This window comes from Homalodisca vitripennis, chromosome 5 (genome assembly GCF_021130785.1).
Source record: "Homalodisca vitripennis isolate AUS2020 chromosome 5, UT_GWSS_2.1, whole genome shotgun sequence".
Taxonomy (NCBI): Eukaryota; Metazoa; Arthropoda; class Insecta; order Hemiptera; family Cicadellidae; genus Homalodisca; species Homalodisca vitripennis.
Genome location: NC_060211.1, coordinates 145,488,611 through 145,508,459, shown reverse-complemented (window position 1 = coordinate 145,508,459; position 19,849 = coordinate 145,488,611). Strand labels below are relative to the sequence as shown.

Here is a 19,849-nt window from a genome sequence, read left to right as displayed (position 1 = left end):
AAGTCCTAAAATAGTTGTAAAGAAATAATTTCCATTCCTATGTCCTTACCCCCTCTGCCCTTTCAGGTTCTAAAAGTACTATAATACAACGCATTCTTTCAGTTAAATCAATCGGCCTATACAGTTTGATAGTATATATATATATATAAATATATATATATTATATATATCATTATATATATATGTGTGTTGTGTGTGTTGTGTGCTGTGTGGGTGTGTGATTGCTGTATATATATATACAATTTTTATTAATTAAATCAATGCATCATTCACCTTACTCACCACTACTTTAATGTTATTAACTTATTTCAGATGTATTTTGTGTTTGCGTTACTATTTTTTTTACTTATCGTAATAACATAGTATTTCAAACCGAAACTGACAGGAGTTTAAAACCATTAAATGTTAAATATTTAAGATGATACAATTTCATAAATAGTGTCCCTTTCTAAAAGTTTTGATTGTTTTAGATTACCCTGAGCTGTTAATGCACAAAATGTTATTTATTTTTCTATATAAATGCCATACCTGTTTATTGAAACTTATTATGATTATGTATTCATAAAATGGTTCCTAACTTTGAAAATAAACATATATTGATTTACCTATTTTGAATAATTTATAACAGTACTTGAATACAAAATTAAAATTAACAAAAACACGAAGATTACTAACGCAATGAATACGTTTTTTTATCAAAGGTCCACTGTAATGTGTTTGACTTAGTCAGTACTTTTACCCAAAACAATATATAGTGTATTAGAAAAACAACATGAATATATAAAATTTAAATGTATGAAAAAATTTAATTTTTTGAAACCTATATTATGAACCACACCTCGTTGTTTAATAATATTTTGCTAAATACAAAAAAAGTAAACCTTGTAAATTTTTGTTGTATTCTACCTTGTTTAATGTTAATTATAATTATTAATTTATATATTAAACATTTTATTTTGTTATAATTTACAATTATAAATTTGTTTTTTATAATATTATAAATTTGCAATAATTATTAATCGGAAAAAATAAAACACATTTATATCCAAATGTAAATTGAAAAACATGTATAAAAATTTATAAAGAATAATATCATAAATTGTTCTTACTTTATTACAAGTTTTTATTTCAAACACGTGGAGTTAAATGTCTTAAAATTTCACATGTTATCTTTGGTTGTTATATACAGATTTGATAAATAAAGTTTTAGATGTAATATTTAATTTTTCAAATACATTTTCTAAATGTCTAACTAACCATTTCACTTCTCACTGCAACGGTGGAGAAAGGCAATTCCTGAAAAACGCTTTTAAATATGAAATATTTATCAGCGTTGAGAGTAGGTGGTCGAGCGAGTGCATCTAGATAATTTCATGATTTAATTTACTGTAACTTTTAATTTACGAGATAATATTATACTTTTGACTGAGCTTTTAATTAAATTTCAAAAAAATTTTGGGGGGTGGGGGGGGGGGGGGGTGGGGGGGGGGGGGGGTGGGGGGGGGGGGGGGTGGGGGGGGGGGGGGGTGGGGGGGGGGGGGGGTGGGGGGGGGGGGGTTGAGACGATATCTTTATTGCAGCTAAAGGAACGAAACAGAAGGATCGAACACTAACAATATAAATTAACGAACCATTCGCTCCAGGACTACAATTTTAGGAAACCCAAACTAGCGCAGTGAATCCTTGAACGAAAATGAAACGAAAAAGAAATACATCAGAACCTATATAAACATTTCTGTGGCAAAATCGTCGGGGGTCATCGCTCCAATATGCGTTTCTCAATGAGAGGCATGCGATATTGGTGAGGTATATAAAAAATTGATATAAATGCCTAGACCAAAAATAAATTTGGGAAGGCACATTAATTATAAATTGTTGTGATCTATAAGGTGTATAATTGTAATCTAAAAAGCTTACTCCAAAAGAAAGAGTCGCGATTTTGTATAAAGAGAAAGTAAAATTAGATTTTATATTATTAAGCTAGTTATTAAATATGTCTGTCTCCAAATTTAAATCATAATTTGAAAAATTGAAATATTTTGAGTAGGAATACTGTATTAAGTTTTATTTTAGTGTTCTATTGGTGAGGTTAACTTCTATAAACAGGCCGCGGTTCTTAAAAATAAAATAATAGATGGATTGTGTAAACCAATGAAAGAAATAATTCCTCATCGAAAAGAAAGTACGCATAAATCTCCATTTCTTAAACCTACAATATTTGTATCGTTATATTAGACAGGTGTAATAATAAAAATAAAAACAATTAGCAATAATATTGTAAGTTATTGATCGAGTTTCCTCCATAGTTTTGGATAATTTCTATCTGAATCTTTGTTTCAATTCTCGTCTGAGTAAACACTTCGGTCATTGAACTCACTGAAACCACAAATGTGTTTTAGCAGATTCAATAAACGAAATCTGTATTTTACTTTGTAGCCAGGGATGATTTGCTAGTTCTCATAAATAGAATCGATTTATTTATATTATTTCTCATACGATCATGTTTATTTGATTATTTAATAAACATATTATTTATATTGTAACTTGGACACTTATTTAATAACAGAATTTAATCAATAAAATAATAAATATTTTATATTTTCTATATGAATAGTACTTTATATTTGCGGTTTTATTATTACTGTTATAAGGTTACATAAACTATGTCAATCTATAAGTTCCTCTAATTTATATCACTTCCTTTTTAAATTAAATTTAGATTTTACATTTATTAAAAAACTTTAATAATAAATTCTTTAGATTTGAATGACATATTTTGCTAACTACAGCGCTAGTATATTACTAGTACTTGTGTATTTTCAATTTTCTGGAGCCCTCTATGTTTCGCAAAGTTTTTTCAATAAATGATTTCAAGATTTTTGATTTTTTTTTAAGTGAAGAGATTTTTTGTTTTAAATATTCTGCACAATACATGAAGGGTCTGTCATTCCTAGAAATGTCCTCGCATTTATTGAAGGACCAATATGGATTAAAGTACAGTAATAAATGACCATATAAGCTCAGAAAGTAAGACATTGTGGAGGAGAGAGACTTATTGCATTGTTCCTAAGCATTACAGCACATCTATGACAGGAATTGGATGCTCTTGGGAGCAACGATGGCTGAGCACTCTTAAGACGTCGGATTTTGATTCTGACTGAGATAGTGAATGTTCAGGTCATATTTTGTAACCGTCACAATTTTATCAGTATCACCGACCTTGTATTGAATCGGCTCTCCTTCTTGTTTTGTTTGATAAGATCCTCGCATAGGCCAGTAGTAGCCCATGAGGAAGGACAGAATAAGGTATAAAACGGGATCATCCTCTCCTCCACTAAAACATTCCACCGGTTTGTGTCCCCTACGATAACTTATTCCTTCTGTGCGCATGCCCTGCCGGATCCTTTAATACTCCATTGAATCAGTTAATCGCCATTATATTCATGTTTTATTGATTGCACTTCATGTTTTAAATAAGAAAAAAATGATTGAGTATAAATGATAATTTCTGCGGTTTACTCTTTTATCAAAATTTTGTTCTAGTTAAAAGCGTTGATACTATTAATATTATCAGTTGAAAACATAAATAATTTTAGAATTTTAACATTTTACTTCCGGATAAACTTTATTTTTATTTTTCATATTATCTACAACTTTTAATGCTTCATGCTTATATATTTTGGTATATTGCTTCTTAATTAAATGCCTAAACCGTGAATTGCAGAAAAGGACTAACTACATAAATGGTTTACGTAGGATGGATTGTGTAAGGAAAAACTATTTGCATAATTTATACAGTGACTTCTGAGCAGTAAAGTCTGCAATGTGCTAATACATATTAAACATATGCAAGAATGAGGTAACTTTTCCGCATTCACCAGTGCAGAATATTCATTCATGTGGCATTCATACAGTTCTTCAACGAGGATAGGGTACTTAATAATTAATACACTCGATGCTCAATATATGTTGAGATATACCTTCTTGTATCGATAGTAAACTTAAAGACATTCTAAAATATTATTGAATTTGTATGATATATTCTCTACTGAGCTTTTTAAATATGTGATTAAGATTTTAAAAAACGCATGTTTACACAAAATATAATAAGTTTTATTCCCACAAATCTTCTGTTTTTAGGATTATCCTCATATAATAAAGAATTAATACGGATAGCTACTAAATTTTATCTTTGTAATTAAAGTAAAGTGACACGTCTAAATAATAAAATAATATCAAAAATATGCTAGACGATGTAATTTTATATACAGGTGCATCATTTAGAATTTTTATTGGCTTGCACGCGATTCCCTGTTTTAAAAACAGGACACTAAATTCACGTATTCTTTTACCATGCCATTTTAAACACTCCTGAGGTAATTTATAGTCACTCAAACGCCTACAAAGAATTACGAGTTTACAAACAATGTTTTAATAGTAAAAAAAATAACCTTCCTCTCGTTTATTAATATCCAGGTTTATTATACCTCTGATATACCTTATAACCCTAAGTACAAATAAAAATAGTTTACATTTACTTTAACTCTATTTATGATCAGAGATCGTTTCAATAATAATGCAATATGGACTATCAACAACGACAAAAACGTTATATAACCAAGTCAAGGTCAAATATATACTCTAGAGTGAATAATGAAAGTATTACACTGTTATATAAAAAAATAAGCATCGATATAAAACTGGGAGTGTGAAAGGTTAAATGAAATAATATTGACATTATATCAACAGTAAAAGCAAGAATACGAATAGAATAAATCAATATATAATATTATATATATGGTGTATTTAGAAGTAATAAAACATACAAGTGAAAACCGAACAAAATAATTACTACCATTTAATAGTCTTAAAATTGATTTTGTTACTAAAGCAAAGATAAATGTGTAAAAAAATACAAACAATGCATTCTATTTACAAATGTCTTGAACGAAGTTATTTTTTTAATAATTTACATTTTAGTATTCAATACAAAAATGAGACGAATATAAAGTTTGTGTATAAGAACAATTATTACAGATTCAAGAGAATTACTTAGTGATTATAATACGCAATGACAGAAAAATATAGACATAGATATAAGAAAATCAACCAGATGTTGGAGAAGAACAGAATATCAACACTGGACATGATATTCATTCTGAGTTAATTTAAGAGAAAGATCTTTTAAAGCTGATGTTTGAATAGTTAAAGAAATCTGGATCATGACTGAAAGAGTAGCCTTCTTTCACCGACTAAGATATTGTTTCCCTCATACGAGTATTTATAATATGTTGTGTGGCGTCACCTTCAGGAGATAGCGATAAGGAGGCGTGTTCTCTGGGGAAATCTTTACACCAATAACCTAGTTATCTGTGTGTCATAGCAGTCAATGTGAACCTCCTCACTAGTTCTGTTGATATGGATGTTAAGAATTTTTTCAATACCTACAAATCCTCTACATTACGGTGAAATGGCTCTACACGTTGAGACTACAATTCGTGAAAATATTCTTCGGGTCTTTAAAAGAAATTCATATTCCAACGTAGTAAGATGGTCAGTCAACTGATCTTATTCTATATTCCTTATTATATTTCATTATACTTCCACAACAATAGAAAGGAAACACAAAGACTGCTTAAATTGTCAAATTGATCTGTTTACTCTTATGAAATTAAAAATAAGAGTATGGATTTTTCAGGTTCTGCGATACATGTATTACATTAGAGAGATTGATTACCACATGATGATTTTAATTAATAGTGATAATACATTATCACACACTAAGAACACGAACAAGTTAGCTAAAGGTCCTGTTGTCTGTTCAATTAGGATACAATTAATCCTAAGGGATCCTAGAGTTACTTCCGGATTGATAGGTTAATCAGGATAGTTAAGGTTGGCGTACGTGCTAACTCCTGTTCAAATCCCATTTGGAGGGTTAAGAAATACAATCTAGTTATATCACATTGGCAAAAAAAGGGGAGGCTAGCTCTGATCCAGCCTTTCCCAGTTTGATCGGGCAGGGGAAGTTCTAACATATGTTAAAGCTTTTAACATTAAAGGAAACACATCCACTGTAAGAGTCATCCTCCGGAGTAAATTAGACCTTTTCACCACTTTTTTCCTCCATTATCTCGACCATTACTTTACGGTTATTGATGTGCCGTTCCAGGACACCAATTTTGTTGCTCATATTTTAAATAGACATAAGTTTTTGCTAAATAAAACGATGCTTAAAGAGAATGCCATCTTTTTCCAGGCACAGCTGAATCCGGTTTTCTAACCTTCATGCATATTATAACCGCAATGTTGAAACGAACAGCGTTAACAAAACTTTTCGCGAAACTTTTTCGTGTACAAAGACATAAGTAAAATATACCCTACTGATAAAGAATAAACAAATATGTTTCCGTAGGACAATAAGTTCGCACAAGTCTCCATGAAACTATGTAATGTGTTACATAACCTTCGATAATTAACCTTACTTTTTCGGAATTTTTATAAAGGGATTTAATTAATAAACCAACAACATGGTGTACAACAATTTATGTTCCCCTATGAAATTTTTGAAATGAGATCATTGGGCCCTCTATTTTTTAAGAGAATTGTTTTAAACACACTGTAAAAGCAGCATTTAATAGAGAAACATTAAAATGATTTAGTCTACACAAACACATATGTATGCTTTACTATTATCTTGAACCCATGATCTATTATTATTTAAACCATGTGAAAAAGTTACTACATTACATGTGTGGAATCTTTTATTTAAAACCGTTAATAATTCGTATTATCCAATGAAAACAGAATATTGAAATATCAATAAACGAGATACATTCACATTATTACAAATACAGTACTAATATGAGGAATACATTGGTGAGGTGGGCTTAAATGAGAGTTTTGTTAATCTTTGAATGCAGTTTTATCTGAAATAAACACCCACATTCGATAATGATTCGATGAATTAATGGATTTTATCACCTTTCAACAGGTACAAAGTGAATGTGTGCGTTTAAAATGCAGGTAGACGTCGACAATTTTAGATTCCAAAAATATTTTTATTCGTAGACATAATGTCACGTTATAGTTAAAAAATAAGTAAAATATACCCTACTGATAAGTGTTTTACTGATAAAGAATAAACAAATACGTTTCCGTAGGACGATACGTTCGCATAAGTCTCCATGAAACTATGTAATGTGTTACATAAACATTGATAATTATGCTTGCTTTATCGGAATTTTAATAAAGGTATTTAAATGAACCAACGACCAGACTGCAGTACCGACAAGACCAGTAACAACATTTATGAAGAATACCTTGTGTGATATTATTAATAATTACATTCGTACAAATTTACGTTTCTATATAATTGAAAATATTATACAGTTTTATATCTAGAATTCTCTTTAATTAATAAAATGAATTGTAGTCGTTGGCTGAGGTATTGGTAAATCCTCCTCTGCCAGAAGATAAGGAAAATATCCTATTACTATCTGTCTGTACGTACGCTAATTTTTAAACTGTCACCGAAAAAGTTGAAATTATGTGTGAACTACCTCTAAAATATCGGTCCAATGGGAATCTCTTGAAACGTTACTTCGGTTACATTGACCTTATGTTAGCGAGAAAAGAAAGAAATGTTTAAATTCATACATATGACATTGTTATTCATTAATTTTTCAACACCGTATGAAGTAACTTTACTGCATTTGTTGGTTTCGTTTCTGGTTTTACATTTTAGCTTAATTTGTCCTGTCACTCTCAAGCAATCTATACGATTAAGAACTTTTCTACTGCGTTAAATTGCCTAAGATTATCGAAAAAATGGGATGGAATGGGGTAATCTTGGGTCTCATGTATGTTATATCAAAAGTTTCTATTAACTTACTTTCGTGTCAGTCTCTTAAGTACAAATAAACTTTCGATTTTAAAGTAACTATAAGAATACCTGATTCTTGAAATTTGGAACCACGTTCAGAACTGAATAGCAGTGCTTAATATACAACTTATTAATTTATATAGTAAACACTTGAATAAACTTATAAACACATCTAATCTAGTTATTTGTTTACTTATTGAAAAGTAGTAGTGGTTGAAATATTTGTGTATTAAAATAATTTTTGATATTTAAATATACAAAATAAAAAATTACTTACTGTTATTGATTGTACGATTCAAAAAAACAAATTTGTATACAGTTAAAATTTTCGAAATACATTTTTCTTGTGTATTTAAAATTGCTAAAGTGTATGGCTACTGACTTTCTGCTGCTCATTACATATCGACGACCAAGGCAATGTAACTTTGGTATAATAACAGAGCATTATTATTACTTTATGTATAAAGTTGTTGAGTATTTAAAATATAACTGATTCAGAAAAGTACAAACTTGCCAATGATGATTTTTATCACAAGTGTTTAGTTATTCTCGTTTTACTAAATAGAGAATGGTGATGGAATAAAGTAAATATTCGAAATGTATGTTTAGAGAATTAATTTTAAATATAAGATTAATCTGTACCACCGGTGGCGGTTTAGTTGGTCGTTTAGTTGTCGGTCGTAAGACCAACTGTAAGCCGCAGGGCTTCATATTGGGTTCTGTCACTGAGTAGCCTCCGGGATAGCTTATCTCTTGATAGTTAACGACGGATAAGGCGTCCGCCGCAGTTAATTTACTTGCACTATAGAATCACCTCCCCTCTATACGCCAAAGATATTATCTACAAAATAAAAGTACAAGTATCGAACGAAGCAAACCAGTAGAAACTTATAAATATACAAAGTTGCGGCGAAACAACATATGTTATCTAGATGTCACAGTTTAAAAGAACTGCAATAGAAACTCAAATCTTATACGCGATTTAGATAATCAAAACTAGAGACTCGCTTCAAGGATGAACCTTGGATCTCTGCGTTCGCTTATTTCTTTACCTACTGAATGGTTTTTCTGATATGAGGGAAGAAATATCCAATTAATTAAATAAGCTGTCCACGTTTTATTTTCAGGGAATTTCTTTATATTTAAAACCAATTATAATATATAATTCTATCCAAAATTATTCAAATATTGACTGATATAACCCATGACTGACTGGTTTGTACGTCTTCAGGTTTACGTCGTCCCCAAACATTCGTAACACCATTACTATCTTGTGACCAGTTTAGAAGTTTTAAAATAAAACTGTATTTTTGGACTCAGGGGGTTCTCTAGGAACGAGAACCAACTTGTATTGGTAATGACATAATCTAGTTTTTCTTAACATTGATAGAGAAATTTCCCCTACGAAAGCCATTGATCTTAAAACTCTCCGCATAATTCGGTGGATGTCAAAATAAGTGGGTATCAAAAGAGTTAAAAATATCAAATGATATATCTTTCACAGATCATATTTTTCTAGTTCGACACACATTACCATCACACATATATTTGTTATATTACCTTCAGAAAAATAGATGAAGAGATTGACATTCGTCACTTTCAGCGTATTAATAATAAACCACTTTCAAGGCAGTAAGTGCTTAACTGGCGTTGATTTAATATTTATATACGATGTGCCTGGTTTGATTTTAAGTTTATCAATGCACAAAAAAATTTAGGTTTGAGAAAACGTTTTAATTTCATATTATTAACCCTTTCGATAACCTCTCATTTCGATCTCCATCAAAACTAGCGTGGCTGTCGAAAGATTTCTTTCTTTGAAAAAATTCCTTTAAGGTAAACCAGGTTGTGAGATACTCCAGTAAAGAAATATTAAAATAAATAGTGCATATATTCTTAGTTATTGGTTGTATTTATATATTTTGTTCTTGTTATTAAAGTGGTGATTTAAAAACGCATGAAAGCGCCATAACTTTAACGAAGAGAAACTTTAAGTAATTAACGTTTACAAGTATGTTACGTGTTAATTGAAATCAGTATGGCAGTTGCCATGTATAACATCTTATTTTGTACCTCAGACTGTAATACACAATTGTTTAGTATCCAATATACAGATGAGCGCACGTAACATCCTTGTAGAACAGTACATGATACATAACAATAAGGGATACATCTGGTATAAATGAAGTAGTCTGTCGCAACTTGGTCCAGGGTTATTGATAAAGTTATTCTGTGATATTCCTGTGATATGTGGGACGTGTGTGGTCTGCTTTGTGACGCTCTTCTATCACAAAGAGCTTACATTTTTCTCAAATTTTATACAAATAGTTTTACATTAGCCTTTCCCGCTAAGTACCTTGGGGTTTTGTGTACGACACAATTTTTATCATTTCCAAGAAATGAGGAATGGTTTAATTGTGTACATCAAGTGTTCAAATTAGTATAACGACTATTTATTTGTTTAACATAGTTGTCCTTGTAATAATTTGAAGCAAAGTCCTTTCAAAGTTAATTGAAAAACTAACTTTACAATAGGTTTTTTTTTTTTTTTTGTTTGAAGGCATGTTTTCTCATAAGATAAATTATGTGTGAGGCATTTAGAAAAATATTTAAGAATAAGGTTTAAAATGTCTTTTTTTTACAAAACATAACATTTTGTTAGCATGTCCAAAAATTATGGATTAACAGCAGTTCTAAGCGTTTACATTTAAAATAAAAGAATAACAATAACTTGAAGTTTTACAAAATTGCTTGCTTACAAGAACTTTCAATATTATGGATAACATTAAACATGTTTACATTTAAAAAACTTGACAATCAAACGCCAGAAGTTTGGAACTTAGCACAATTTCTACCTATAAATGTTTTTAAATTGTATTGTTCTGAAGGGCAATGCCAGTGAGAAAACCCATTTGAAGTTTTCTATTTTAAGATAATTCCGTCCCTCACGATTCGAGATATCTATACGAAAAACCCTAGTTATAAGGGATTAATTAATGTAATTTCTAAATGTGATTTTGTTTTATATATGACAGGAACCGTGTTATTTATAAAAATGGTCCTTACTAATACCTAGGAAAAATTATTTAATGCAATGCAGGAAAAATTTGTATCAATTTACGGAAATATTGAAATTGTACTCAAATCGTGAAATATGTATTATTTGTATAGTTCAAACCTCAGTAAGAGTTGTGGTTAGTTTTAAATAATTGTGCTTTTATTTTCCACCATAGTTTTTCTTCTAAAATAATAACTGAAATGTTTGTGAAAAACATTAAAAGCATTTGATAACTACTGGTTTGGTTTTGGGCATATGTGCACATATTTTATTACGCGTAAACACATTAATAACAACTATTAACAATTAATATAAAACACGAAAAATATGTATATTAAAAAGTTTGGAGAAAACGAATTAAAGAAGTGTTAAATGCTTTAGAGACACTAAACAACATATTTGTCCACAAGTGGAGTTGAATGCTCTCAACAAGGTCTGTTTGTTCAGCTTGAGTGTTGCGTCTGACAGTTGAAGTGTGTACTGTGCGTTTGGTCCAAGGCCGCACGAATCCTTTCGGGTACATTTAAGTAAAGACTTTTCCTTTTATTTGTTTAGAAATTAAAGAAAACTTCTGAGGTGCATTCAACACTTTGAAATCCTTTTCAATCTTATTACAGGTTAATCATTGCTCTTACAATGCTTCCTTATGCAATATTGAAAACTTCAAATACGACGCAATTACAAAAGTAAGCTTAGACAACGACAAACAAACAATAAAGTAATATGCAATAGTTTTTGTTGTATTATGGGCTTTTTACGTCGTCAGGTAGTCCTTCTCCGCTTTATGTACACACAAAAATGAGACAATAGTACGATAAGCGTGTATTAAATAAATTTATTTTTGATTGCAAGAAATCATGAGATCTTATATTGAAGCATGAATTAAAGCTTAAAACTGAGTATTTTTAATTAATATTTTGGCTCCAATTGTGATAGAAATTATTTCTTTTTACATTTTCTTAACATTGAACATTATATTTTAATGTTACATGAAATGTAGCACAATATTTCCAAAATTAATGGTATTTCAGTGTAAATCGAGGGTACTTCAAACATCTTAGATAACAGAACTATCGAAAAGTTTCAAAGTCAAACTCGTCGGTAAAACCTCAGAGATCCATACTCTCAGTGAAAAGGTTAACTGTTCTTTCGCAACAGGCATACATTCTGGATGAAGCAACTTTAGATTAAACTTTTGCGACTGGATTTGTTGGAGAAAATATAATTGGCTATCTAATCAAACTACAGAATAGCTATATTCAACAGAGAAGTTTTAGTAAATAAAAGGAATAATTCCAAAGCAACAATTCTCTAATTAGCGTGTTCTTTAACTTCAATTCAAGTAAAGTACATCTTTTAACCCGAATTTCAAGTAAGCATTTTACACGGAGGATAAGTGAACTGTCCTTATTATTAAATGGCAGGATTTGGCTAGAATATGTGTCACGTAACATGGTTTGAAAATAATAGAATTATCATGTATCACCATTGAATTCGATCTTTCCTGTATCCAAATAAAAGGTCATGAATAATATCGCTATAGCTCAATTCGTTTTCGAGATATCTCCAGTAATATTAGGATTTGCACGCTCAGGCAAGGTCTAAAGACGGGCATTCACCATCCTTGAACTCGATATTGCATTTGTAGATATTAAGGTTCATGAAAGATTATGTTTCTGTAACTTACTGTTTTTTAAAAATACCTCCATGAGTAATAGGATTTGTTAACATTCAGTCGAATCCCTTGAAGGCACAAGTATTATTATCTAAATCGTCTTTTTGACGTAAAAGAAAGGCTTAAAGAATATTTCAGGAATACAGATCTATCTGTTACAAAATATTTTGTGGATGGACAGACGGATATAAGACAAGGTAAGAATGAGGAAAGTGTTATCATTTAGTATCTCATTAATCAGTAAAAAATTCAATTTTGGTCAATTTATAATTGGAATATTGACGAGTCAGCGAAGAAAGTTCTGTTGATTTTCACAGAATACTAACGATATGTGTTGTGATATAACGCGAGAAATTACATTAAAAATGTACCTTTAAATTGACTGATACATTATTGTTAGGTGGATTTACAAGTTCAATTTGTCTTTACCTGAGCAACATACATGTTTCATTCACATTGAGCATTTCACTTGAGTTAGTGACACAGTCTTGCCACTTTTTTACCACTTTAAAAGTTATTTTTAATCCTTTCAATACACAAATTTTAGTTTTTTAAATTTCTGATGTAGCTATTTAAACTTGTTCTTATCACTGGTTTATCGAATATAAATCATTCATTGCATATTTTAAACGTTTTTGACTTAGAATCTTTCAAATATTTGTTATATTATATTCTAAGAGCAAGCGTGACCTTTAAAGACTTAACGACTGAAAGTTTACATGTTATTAAAAAGCTTCGTAGGAGTATGCCACGTAACAGTCTTTGCTGTTGTTTTCTAAGGATATAGCTCTTTCATTAGCCCAGATATATTACCATTTCATATGTTAAAATGTCATATGATTGTACTCAGTTCTTCTAGAAATGTATTTATACTGCGATTTACTTGTTATAACACCAATATAAAATTGTTCTCCAACACTTAGCCAAATTCCAGAGAAATATGCACCATTAACGAACTTCATTTTGCTTACATGTAAATTAATTTTAATATACATTAGAGTCTAGTCTATAGGTCAGTTCGCTTAGATGATATCTTGCGTACAGGCAAACTGATAAACAGACAGAAAAGAAATGTTTCCAGCTCTTCGTGTGATACGCTTCGTTAACACTTAGGAAATATCAAAAAAGTTTAACATAGCTTACGATCTTTGAAAAAAATACATACGTTTAAAACAAATGTTTAATATCAAAAAATATATCGTAACTTTTACTTTGATATTAAAATATTCTTACATTACAGTCCAGACCTTATACCATAGACCATATTGAAGATATTTCGAGTAAGGTTTGCTGTTCACATAATCTAGTATGTAATAAACAATGTCAAGTCAAGCGAAACTAATGGGGAAGGTCGAACCAAATCGATCGTTTTACGGTCATTTATTTTGCTCTCCAGCACTCACACTGAGAAGTGAGTATTCAAATATCTGCTACACAGCAGCAGAAAGGAATATTTACAAAGTAATTTATTAATTAAATTTATTATATAATTATATTATATTATTTATTTATTTATTTATTTATTTATTTATTTATTTATTTATTTATTTATTTATTAACGGACAAACCATTTTACAATAAATTACACAATAGCTGATACAAGCGATAAGGCAATAAAAATACAAAAAAAGAATAAGTGTATAAATCGAGAGAATGCGATACAATAACATTATGAAGCTTATAAACAACAAGATGTAAACAAAATATAAACTATTGAAACATAAACAATGAAACTGCAAGATGTGTTCTGCAAATACAGCAATTAATTAACAAAAATCAGATACTAACAACAATACAATATATATAATAATAAATACCAACAATAATAAACTATATAAAAGTGCAACAACAGGAATAAATAAAATATAATAAATATATAAAAGCAATGAGAACTAATATTAACAGCTAATAAACTATGTAATTTAGCAATAACAAGAATACCATATATTAGTATTAAAAATGAGTAATTAATAAGTAGCTAGGAAATAAATTATTATATAAAATTGCAAAAACACGACACTCCGTAGAGGCGCTTCCAATCACTCTTGAGCTGCGATAAGTGAGGTGTCCTTCCTCCTGAACAGCTGGCCACTGCTGTATAATCAGTAGCTTAATTGGTGAGAACTTCCACTCCCCGCGCGATGGTCCGCGCCTGTACAACCCCAGCAGAAAGAAGAGAGAAGGCCTGCCGGCGAACCTGGTTGAAGTCCATCGAAGAACAGGTCACACCCAGACGCAACCCGATTTCCCAGGCGAATAAACCTTGCGAAAGGACTGTTGAAGTCGAAGTTGGTTGAGTGGTATCTTCGACCCAGCAGATCTCGAGATCTTGTGTTTGCCGGAACTCTGAGGTCGATTTCAGCTAGGAGATCTGGACAGTTCATGCGACCATTCACTATCTTCCAGAGAAGGACAACATCAGCCACGTCACGTCGCAGGGCAAGAGGTGACAAGTTCAGATTGCTGGACAGTTCCTCCACAGGCACATCAAGATAGGCAAAACCCAGCCGGACACCAATCAAGCGAAGAAAAACGCCTTTGTAGAGCCTCCAGTCTCGTCCTATTGCCAACAGTGTAAGGCGACCACACGGGACTTGCATATTCCACAAGCTGTCTCACAAGGGAACAATACAGAGAGCGAAGAAGCAGAAGGATTGTCGATGCCTCTGGAGAATCTTGCTATGAAACCAAGCATCTTGTTTGCTTTGCTACTGATGTGGTCTATATGTCCAGAAAATCCCATGTCGCTGGCAAATATAACGCCTAGGTCTTTTATACACTGGGACCGTGGAATGGATGTACCAGAAATGGAGTATACGTATATGACTGGAGATTTGATGCGGTGATAAGTTATACAAGAGCACTTACTGGGATTTACAGACATGTTATTCCTGACACACCAATCCTCAATTCCGGAAAGGCCATTTTGAATTTCTTGAGAGTCTTCTGGTGTAGACACAGCGATGAAAATCTTCAGGTCGTCAGCAAATTGTAAGGCCTTTACAGTTAATTTGTCTAGTAAATTATATAATTTATTAAACATAACCTGTTATTATGTTATCAAATTTGATAATTCTCTGTGCACAACAAAAATATAAATACTCGAAAGAATTAGACAATTTACCAACTTTAAGTTTAAAACTAAAGGTCTATAAGAAATGCTGCCTAAACGATTATTAAACAGTACTTTCAAAACCATCTTGAAGGGGCAAAATTTCAGACCATATAATATATAGTTTAGATTGAAATGTGTGTCCGAAACTCTTTTATGACAATAAACTTCATGTACCATAATTACAACTTTTAATCTTTGAAAATGTGTTCTGTGGTCAGATTTATTCTACTGCTACACAGAAAATCCTTACCTAGTTGTCTGATTTTCACATATTATAATCTCTAAACGTGTTCCAATCTCTCACATTTAGATGGTTCTACAAAATATTTACAACTTATCGTTCGTGTATGGGTTAGTTTTGATATTTTATGATTTACGTACACAAGCTTACTGCTGTCTCCTACTTAAAATAAAGTAACTCGTACACAATCAGCAATTGATTTAAAACTTATGTAGACTAAAATTATTCTCTGTCAATATTGACGGGTTGACAGCTTGTTGTTAGTTATAATAAGAGCGACAAATAATGGCCTTCACCAATTACTCAACTTATTCTATTTTTAAGCACATCCAAGACGATCATTTCGTTTTCAAACTGTATAGTAATTGGCTGAGCGCCAGCGAAAAATCACTCGTGGGACTGAAACATTTATTTCCGTCTGTCTATCTGTCCGCCCGGCTGTCTGTCCATTTATCGGTCTGTCTCTCCGCACGTATCACGAAAATTAACTGCCACATGGACTTGAAATTGTGCAGGAAGAGTAATTGTTATAAGCAGAACACTAATTACGATTGTTATAATTGTTATAAACGAATACATTATAGATTTTAAAATGTGATACAATACCGCATGTAGTCTAACTGTCCCAAACCATACAAACTCGTTTTATGTCGAATTGGCGTATAGACTGTAGTAATATTTAATTTTTAAACAGATTTGTATGAACTTAATTTCGGGACATTATAACCTTTGTGTTTGTGTTGCTGATTTTTTGAAAATTACTGATGTTCGAACGATAGAAAATCTCCAGAAAATACTGTTTCCTTCACAATCCTTCCACCGTCAAAAATAAATTTCAAATAAAGAATTATAACCTGAAACTAAGGCTTTTTTTGTAAATATACATTGATCAATATTTGAAAATGTATTTATTATTACGATTTTTGTTTGTTTTGATTATGGGCTAGCTCGGACAGTACATTAATTGAAACATTTACAGTGATTAAAAGTGACACCGATTACTAGGTTTATAAATATTTATATCCCATGAGCTCCTTTCTTATGAACCGATGCAGTAGTGCAATCATTTTTTTTAACTTATCATGAGACAATTAACAGCCAAAGAAATATACCTCACGTGAGTTCACAATCAAGCCGTATCTTACAGTTTTAAGGGCCAATTACATTTAAAAGAAAGAGCTCTACCTTGTTTCAGTTATCAAATGGCCGAAGTTAATTATCACCAACCAAGCCATTATCGCTCGCTAATCACCACCGGCAGATGACCGCTCAAGAGGGACTAATTGATGAGTGTGAACGACTCGCGTCCCACGCGCATGCGCAGCTCGCCGTGGCGCCTTCTCCTCAGTGCCGGCGCCGCTGCTCCTGCAAGCACATCTCGTGTCGGTGACTCTCCGTGCTTTCGTAAAGCTCGACTTCGGTATCTGGTCCTTCCATTAACTACAGATGCGATAGGGACTCTTTTGTGTGTAAAAACCTTCCAAGCATCCACCTTAAATATTCAGTGGGTAGTTTCTTCAGTGATAACGCCGCATAAAGTTGTTCTAAAGTTTCCTGGCTGGCGTCAAGAAACTATGCGTTCTGTAATAAAGTTCCTTCCATATTTTTGTGGCATGGAGTACTTTGTACTGCGAACACAAGGTGAGCTGTGGACTCGATTTCATAACATTATAGGCTAATATATTTTTCGAGAACATTTTCAAGTGCATTTATACATTCATCAAAGTTTCTTTTCATAGTGTAAAATCAGCTAACCACAATTAATGAATATTCATCACTTAATAATGTGCATTGTTATTGAAAAAGAAATCAACAATCTAAAATACTCAGAATTAAAATAAGAAAAAACATCAAATTTAAGAACTACGGTTAAACTTTATTTAAAAATATAATGTATTTTAATACTTTTAAAACCATCTTTTCTTAACTATAACTGAATTGAATCCTGATAAATATATAAGATAGTATTGCTCTGATAATAACTACTCTGAAATTACATAATATGTAATCATTATTTATTTTCTAAGGTCACTATTGCTTCAAGACGCAATGCTCACTGTTATTCAAAAGGACACCTCTAAATAATTTCTTCAATTATTAGACACAAAAAAGTATAATGTATGAAAATAAAAAAAATCTCATATGAAATTCTTTACTTAAAAAAATACTCTTATTAGTTATATTAATAAATATATCACATACAGAAACGCTACGATTAATATTCTGATATGGTATAAAAGTAGTCGTTTCTAAAATAGTAACATTATGATTTAATGTGAACTGTCTTTGTCACATTATGAAGTGTGGTATGAAATAGAACGATACATTATGACAAGAAGGATAACATATTGCCGCTTTAGGTTGCCATTACAATATGATGACGTATAATTAAGGGGCCCTTACGGAAAATACAATGAATCATCACGGGATGCATAATTAGAATAAACTGATTAATTAGCATATTTAACAAACAAAACGCGTCACCTCTTACTACCACTTTTTCCTTTCACAACGCGTTACTATAGACGTGTCAAAATTGCTTTACAATTTGTAAAAGATTTGGTGAAAAATTAATAACCAGAAATGCTCGTTTTTGGCAATATCACTAAAATTCTCAGTACATTATTATGTAGCTTTGACAAATACGGCATGTCTGCTTTAAAATGGGTTCATTAAATAAAACAACATAGACCCGCTACAGTGTCAATGGCAAACCTGTTGCCCAGAATCAAAGCGGGTTTTAACAAAACGGCTTTGGCAGCAATCTTATATAGCCTGTGTTATTGAAGCATGGTGATTATACTGGCTTTGAAGAGAACCTTGCAACAACAGTTTCACAGCAGTATTAAGAATGAACCAGTCTAACCAGAAACCCACACGGAAGGTGAAACGAGATTTTGTGTGATGCAACAAACCTGTGAATATACCGCCTTTGCCTTTTTCAGAACGGTTTGATATATTATTCTAATTTTGATGATTTTTATAATATTTTAACTACTGAGTATATATATATATATATATATAAATATATATATATATCTAGTTACAAAAAGTAACATAACATATTAAAAACTAATATTTAATATTACAAAATACAATGTTATTAATATTACACCAAAATTTATACCTAAAATTTAAAGTTATTTAATTATAACGTATAATTACCATAAAGGGGGAGGGGATTCTAAGCGTGTAATGGAATACACGTAGTAAAGTGATAATTTAAATTGTTTCATGAGGTTTATCTTAACAAAAATACTTAGAAAACTAGAAATTAAAATAGTAAACTGCTGTAATGTCACAGTGTAAATGCTATATTTTATCAAAGTCAAGGTTAGTCTTTAGTTCCTATCGTAATTAATTGTATTTTAACCAGTGAATTCCATACAAAGTACTGAGTATTTAATGTATTCCATACTTTGGTTTAAACATGAGTTGAAATTTGTAAGTTCATGACTCAAATTCAGTGCAAATTGTATGCCAATATTTATAATGCAAGTGTTAGACACTTTTACACGAAAGATTTTAAATATAATTTTTTAAATTGTTTGAATATGCGCAGGTTATATCTACACAAAATTTAATCAAAACTAAAGTACCGTCAGATTTCTAAGCACTTACCTCGAGCGTACAACAAACAAACACATGGACGAATCCTTTTAAAACCCGAATGTTAAACTAACACTAGTGTCAGGTTCAACACATATTGAAGCAGGTTTTGAGTACCACCTAAGTTTTCCTTGTTCACACCGCCACGAGACGTTGCTTACACAAGTAAATTTTAAAAATATTTCGACATCTTTCTGAAGACCCATTTTTAGTTGACAAATTAGATTACTTTAAATAAATATATATCTTAAAAGTTTATATTTTCA

At 31.1% G+C, this 19,849-nt stretch overlaps 1 protein-coding gene across 3 annotated transcripts in view; it reads left to right on the top strand.

Annotated features, from left to right (window-relative positions):
• Window positions 1-17,311: 17,311 nt before the first annotated feature.
• LOC124362983 (pyrokinin-1 receptor-like) overlaps window positions 17,312-19,849 on the top strand; it is a 93,749-nt gene continuing 91,211 nt past the window's right edge. For 2 of the 3 annotated variants that reach the window (XM_046817911.1, XM_046817909.1), the window contains exon 1: window positions 17,335-17,615. The gene's annotated coding sequence lies outside the window, so the exon portion shown is untranslated. Of the gene's footprint in view, window positions 17,616-19,849 lie in introns of all 3 variants that reach the window. The other variant, XM_046817910.1, reaches the window with a different exon arrangement.